The sequence below is a fragment of the Dreissena polymorpha genome, chromosome 1 (genome assembly GCF_020536995.1).
Source record: "Dreissena polymorpha isolate Duluth1 chromosome 1, UMN_Dpol_1.0, whole genome shotgun sequence".
NCBI classification, from domain to species: domain Eukaryota; kingdom Metazoa; phylum Mollusca; class Bivalvia; order Myida; family Dreissenidae; genus Dreissena; species Dreissena polymorpha.
The window spans coordinates 129,934,139-129,941,468 of NC_068355.1; the positions used below are offsets into that span (position 1 = coordinate 129,934,139).

Here is a 7,330-nt window from a genome sequence, read left to right on the forward strand (position 1 = left end):
CTTCGCTATTATTATGAGTAATATAATAATGATATAAAATGACCACTAAGTAAGCTAATCTATGAATAACCGAACATGATGATTTTGCTGATATACTTTTGACATCAATCAAATGGCATTGCTTCCTTTATAAATAATATGAAAGAATTAAGCAAACATTGCAATCGCCAACAAAACTGAATTAAATGTAATGCAATCTGTTGAATTTCCGAAAAACAGGAAATCTTACCACGATGTCCTCTGTGCGGCATTGCGGGTGCACGTACGATCCTTGGATATGTGTTGTTTCATTGCAGATGCAAGTACGATCCGTTTGATCCTTTTGGTAACCGCCGCCAAAGGCGGAGGGATATTGTTTTGGCGTTGTCCGTCCTTCCGTCCGTCCGTCTTTCCGTCTGTCCGTCTTTCCGTCCGTCCGTACGGCACTTTTGTGTCCGGAGCCATATCTTGAAAGTGCTTTAGCGGATTTCATTGAAACTTGGTATGATTATATATATTGATAAGAGGATGATGCTCGCCAAATGGCATTGTACACCATTTGTTAATAACGGAGTTATGGCCCTTTGTATTAAAAAAATGCTATTTAGCTGAGTGTCAAATATAACACTTTTGTGTCCAGAAACATATTGGCGGGGGATATTAATTCAATGAATTTGCTTGTTTCATTGCAGGTGCAAGTACGATTCGTTTGCTTCGTTTTGTTTCATTGCAGATGTAAGTACGATCCATGGCTTTGGCTGGTTATGATTGCAGGTGCACGTACGATCTGTGGCTATGTGTAAATTCATTTTAGGTGCAAGTACGATCCGTGGCTACGGATTTCAGCAACGTTTTATCCAGGAATCCAAAGACAGAGTGGACAAGAACATGGTCTTCTACTTCGCGGGCATAGCATCTAATAGGTTGGTTGAATATATGTTTTTCACTTTTGCAATAATCTGGTGGTTGTATTGAGTATTGTAATAATATTGACTTGATTTGCACATCCGAATTTCCAAAAGCCCTAGATGTGTATAGTTTGATCCAAGTTCTTAAGAAATAGAAAAAACGTAGTAGAAGGTTGCAATACAAGCCATACACTGTAATTATTAACAGTAAATAATGTGATGTGAATATTAATAAAATATCTATTGTAACAGACAATAAGATGTCATGTTTTACTGTGTATCTGATTTTGGAGAAAACGCATATTTTAATAAAAGAAACATAAAACAAACTTGAAAAAAAAAATACTACTGCACACCTCAAACACACTGTTATTACAGATGGTTGGGTTTCCGTCTAGAGTTTTTGGGTAACCTGATCGTGTTTGCCGCTGCGATATTTGCCGTAGTTACACCTGACAACACTGGTGGATTGGTGGGTCTTTCCGTCGCATACGCATTGCAGGTAGACCACGTTTGATTTAGAACTTATACAAGACGATCAGCATAGGCAATGCAAGTACATTCTTGTGAGATCAATCGTGTTTAACATACGCTTGTCTTATCACTGGCAAACTGTTTGTTACATGGTTTTGTTTCTGTAGATGTTCATAAAGAATTCATTAAGATTTCAGACGACCTTCTGAAATTCTTGTTCGATAATCTTGCGTATCGGAATTTATACTGTCCATATTTTGTCGAACAACAATTATTGTTACTCTCTCAAATTTTACGTGTGTTGAAGTTGCATTTATGCTGTTAACGTGTTTGACCATTACTTATAAGTGTTAAAATGTCAATGTCTTTGAAACATAAACTTCGCAACAAAACATAAACATGTGTTAACAAAATAGCATTTGGATCTTTTTATAAGGTAACGGGTACTCTGAATTTCCTCGTTCGTACCACCAGTGACGTTGAAACAAACGTCGTGTCTGTGGAGAGAGTTCGTGAATACACCGACTGAGGAACCCACTGAGGTAACGCAACATTGGTTAAAACCGGCGTTTATTTTACGTTTAATTTAATAACGTATAACATTTTAGAGAAGGGTAGATAAAACCCCGTCCTTAAAGTGTAATTTGTGCCCAGCAGATCTTCTGAACAAATCTGAAGAACTTATTTTGCATGGGGAAACATTTTGCGACTTCATCACAATTTTCAGGGTGTAAATATACTGCGTCTCGTTAAATAGCAGTTCGCATGTTACATAATGTGATCAATTATTGAGGAAGTCGCTCTGTAATTTTTAGCTCGGCTGTTTTCGGAGAAAACCCGAGGTATTGTCATAGCCAGCTCGTCGTGTCGTGTCGTGTCGTCCGCGTCGTGCTAAAACCTTAACATTTTGTCAAGGTTTTGAACATTGGCTCTGAAATCAAAGTGCTTCCACTTACAACTTTGAAACTTCATATGTAGCTGCACCTTGATGAGTTCTACTCGTCACACCCATATTTGGGTCACTAGGTCAAAGGTCAAGGTCACTGTGACCTCTAAAACAATTAAATAAATTCTGACAAGCTTTCATTTATTTGAAAATGCACCCGCAGCCGAGCCTTGGCGACCGTTATGCGGTGCTCTTGTTATGTTACGCCCTTATATTTAAGTTTGTTTTGTGTTTACTTTTGTTGAACTTTAGGCCGAGTGGAGAGTAGAACACAAACGTCCACCCGCAAATTGGCCGGACCGAGGCAATGTTCGCTTTAATAACTACACCACTCGATACAGGGAAGGACTGAACCTTGTACTAAAGGTCATTTCTTGTGACATCGTTGGAGGTGAACGGGTATGAGTAAACAAGCTTATAAAGTTACGGCATCTTCAAGATTCCATAACGACATATTTATATTACTTCCTACAGTTTTCTTTAGTATTGAAACATGTTAACTAAATATCCCCTATATACAGCAGATTTTTTTTTCTCACGAAAAATCTCGGGCAAAAAGGCGAATTTCCAAGATTAGACTAATGAAACTTCTGTTTCATTATTATGAAATCATTGGTTTTAACCATCCGTTTTTTATATTTAAAGCCATATCTAACAACCGAGTTTAAACACAGTTTATATATGAATAATAAGGAATGTAGTTCATTAGTTGAAATTCTTTTTCCGACGCCTCATTTCTAAATCGTTTAAACAAGCACTCGTAAGTAAGGTCAGGTAAGTGTGTTAAAAGCATAAATATGAATCAAGTGGTTTACGAACTGTCACATGCTTACGATATGCGATCTTCGTTGTTTAGGTTGGTATCAATGGTCGCACCGGCGCCGGCAAGTCCTCACTCACGGTGGCACTATTTCGGCTTATCGAGGCGGCGAGCGGAAGCATCGTCATTGACAACCACAGGATTTCAGACATGGGGCTGCACGACCTCAGGTCAAAACTGACAATTCTACCACAGGTGAGTGGTTTCAAAAAATTACTTAACTTTAATAGTAATTCACATACGATGCTAGTCCTAGTTTGATCGAAAAACATTGAAAACCAAATCGATGTTGGTACACTCGATGACTGTACTGTACTGACAACGGAGTATAGTACATGGATGTTGTATGTGTTTATACCATCCGTAATGGGAAATAATTTGATTTCAGAGTTAGTTCAATTGCCATAGCGAAATATTTCTCAGTTAAATTACTATTGATTTATATGTATGTCATGATGCACAATCGAAAACAGCACTTGCTGTATTTTAAACGAGATTAACGAGATTAACCATTCCAGTGTTGACATCATTCAATTTTAGACGTGGATATTATAAAAACTTACATAATAGTCGCTAAATTTTCATAATGCAAAGACAAACATAGATGCATAAATAATAACGTAAAATGCACGCCTGATTCTCAGCGAGGCATTGTAAACTAGCTTGCCAAACCATTTTTGTGCATATGACTACACATCAAAAGTTCAACTTTATTTGGCTTCTTTATTTACTTATATTCAAATCTTATTTCATTATGTTTTATAATTCCATAATTCCAGGACCCAGTTCTGTTCTCAGGCACACTGCGTATGAATCTGGACCCATTTGATGAGTACTCGGACGACCAAATCTGGACGGCTCTAGAACATGCGCATTTAAAGACGTTTGTCTCCGGTCTGGATGATGGACTCCTTCACGAATGTGGGGAGGGTGGGCAAAACCTCAGGTAATAAGATTATAATGATTTAAAGGCGCGATAATTCAGTTTTAGATGATATTAAAATTACGAAGACAAAATAAACGAAGAAATTTGAAAATAATGGCTTTTAACACATGTATAGTTAATGCAATTATTGTTTTTATGCTTTATTTAATAAAATTGTGAATAGACAATATATGAAATGTACATTTAATGTAACGAATCACCTGTGAGAGGAATAATAGAAAAATAAAAGCGCGATCTTCGCTCAAATACATAGCAGATGAAAGAACTTGCATTTCATGTTTGTCGAATTTCACTTTTTTATCTGAATCGTTTTGCTTTCCATTCATCTAGTGTTGGTCAGAGGCAGCTGGTGTGCTTGGCCAGGACACTTCTCAGGAAAACCAAGATCCTGGTGTTGGATGAGGCAACAGCAGCGGTTGACATGGAAACGGATGACCTCATTCAGAAAACAATACGCGAGGAGTTCAAAGGCTGCACGATTCTGACGATTGCTCACAGACTCAACACTATTCTGGATTATGACAAGTGAGTGACTGTTGATGTGGTCACAGAAGGACTATATCTGAACACTTTAAAGGGGCCTTTTCACAGATCCTGGCATGTACTGAAGTTTGTCATTAAATGCTTTATATTGATAAATGTAAACATTGGATCTAAAAAGCTCCATTAAAAAATCAAGAATAAAATTTAAAAAAGAAAAAAAAGTAATCCTCATCAGGGCTTGAACCACTGGAGTGCTGGAGTAAAAGTTTACCACATAGACCACTCGGCCATCCGTGCTCACACAATGAAGGACGTATTTATACTTCATATAAGCAATCCTCGTTGTTTCACAAAATATAACGACAACAACAGAACTCTTCGAATTTTTCAATCGTTTCGCGTTGCAACGTTTTATAATTATCAGGTTTTTAAATCGTCAAAAGATGCATATAATGGCTATTTTAGAGCATGGTCATAAATGTTCAGTAATACTGTTTCCTCACAAATATCATAACTAAAACGAAAATTTGCGAATCTGAAACAACTTTTTAATTTTGTCAATTTACCAAAACGTGAAAAGGCCCCTTTAAATAGGTTAGGTCGCCTGTGATTGTTTTTATATATGTGTTTTATTATCCCCCGCCATAGGCGGAGGGATATTGTTTTGGCGTTGTCCGTCCGTCCGTCCTTCCGTCCGTCCGTCCTTCCGTCCGTCCTTCCGTCCGTCCTTCCGTCCGTCTTTCCGTCCGTCCGTCCGGCACTTTTGTGTCCGGAGCCATATCTTGGAAGTGCTTTGGCGGATTTCATTGAAACTTGGTATGAGTATATATATGGATAAGAGGATGATGCACGCCAAATGGCATTGTACCCCATCTGTTACTAACGGAGTTATGGCCCTTTGTATCTTGAAAAAATGCCTTTTTTGTGTCCGGAGCCATATCTTGGAAGTTCTTTGGCGGATTTCATTGAAACTTGGTATGAGTATACACATGGATCAGAGGATGATGCATGCCAAATAGCATTGTACACCATCTGTTAATAACGGAGTTATGGCCCTTTGTATCTCGAAAAAATGCTTTTTTGAGTGTCATATAGAGACACTTTTGTGTCCAGAAGCATATTGGCGGGGGATATATTACGAATTTGCTTGTTATAAATGGATCATACGTAAGCCTTTTGAAAAACTTGTCTTTAAGGATAGTATAATTAAATATTAGGGTTGATAATTTGTATTCAAATGTAATAACATTAATCAAAACACCATAATACTTTGAAGGATGCAGTGACTTTATTGCTCAAACGAATGTTTAGCTTAAACAGTTTTGTTAATAACATCAGCAAAAATGTAGAAATTTCTTTTTCAATATATCGGTATTTGCTTTTTACTTCAGGATCATTGTTTTGGACCAGGGTCTGATCAAAGAGTTTGATACACCCCAGAACCTACTGGCCGATTCGTCTACAGTGTTTTACGGCATGGCAAAATCTGCAAACCTTATATGATAGACACGAATTGTGTTTATGTATTTTGCAGGTTTTGACGTGTGTGATCTGCTCTACGTCTGTGATACTTTGAAAACCGTTAAGCATTATATCGGCGATAATCATGAAATACTCTGCCATTAAGATGTTTATGGATGTCATGTCATCGTGTTAGAGTGACTGCATCTATTAAGTTGGCTCCACACGCATATACGACTATTAAGTAACAGTTTTCTTCCAATTTAGGTATTGCAACAAGTGAAACAGCCATTGTGTTAAAACGTCGCCATTCGCTGTGGGCACTTTGTACGCGTTGTACTGATCCCGGTATAATGTTTACATGTTTAACGCAAATTGTCACTAGTTGATGTGTTTACTCCTTATTTTCTTGTATATCTGGTTTGTTTACTTTAAACTGTAAGTGGGTTTTGATATTCAGACTTTCTAGACAGAAATAAATGTATTTGAATTACACATAATATGGTATGCGTTACTTTAACCAATTGCAAATTTGATAGGTTCGTTCTGCTATTCGATCTGCTTTTTAAACTATCACTTATCACATTATCATCCGCCATGTGATATGCTTCATATCAGGGTGATTTAAACATATACAAATGATGAATATAACACTGTTAAATATATACAGTTTAGAAAATGATAGATTAAAAAAAAATAGCCATATATTAAAAAACATTATAGATTAAGACACTTAATTTTTCACTCCTAACTAAGTAATTTATTATATGTATATGTTAGTAGATTGATAATCACCAATCGAAAAAGGAAAAATAATAAACCGTTTTTGCTTTGCTTTTCATCGATAAATCAGCAATCATGTGTTTTACCAAAAAAAGCGTTTGGGCTACCATCCATATTCACTTGCCTGTTTGTAGTAGTAGTAGAGATTTAGATATTGCTTATAGAGGTCCTTGGTTAGAATAAAGGGACAGGTACATTATATTTTTTATTTTGTTTCTGTTTATTTATAATAACCTATAACAATAATAAATATTACAGTTTTGCTGTTCAGTTTATGTAATGACATTTAACAACTAATTCGAAAAACAGTGAATACGTCTTTTTAATCAATTACACACTATTTATTTTCAAAACGAAATTTCATCTTTCTTGCAATATTGAATTAATATATTATTCGTTAATCCTACTTAATTCCATAACATGCCACAAAGCGACCGGGCGGGGGGAATCATGACACGTACTGCTGTTTGACTGTCTGTGTGTATGTCTATAGACACCTTACTAGCCCAAGTACTACTTAACTTTTCATG

The 7,330-nt window shown here is 36.5% G+C and overlaps 1 pseudogene; it reads left to right on the forward strand.

Annotated features, from left to right (window-relative positions):
• Positions 1-233: 233 nt before the first annotated feature.
• Positions 234-6,125, forward strand: LOC127851650 (multidrug resistance-associated protein 1-like; annotated as a pseudogene).
• Positions 6,126-7,330: the final 1,205 nt, after the last annotated feature.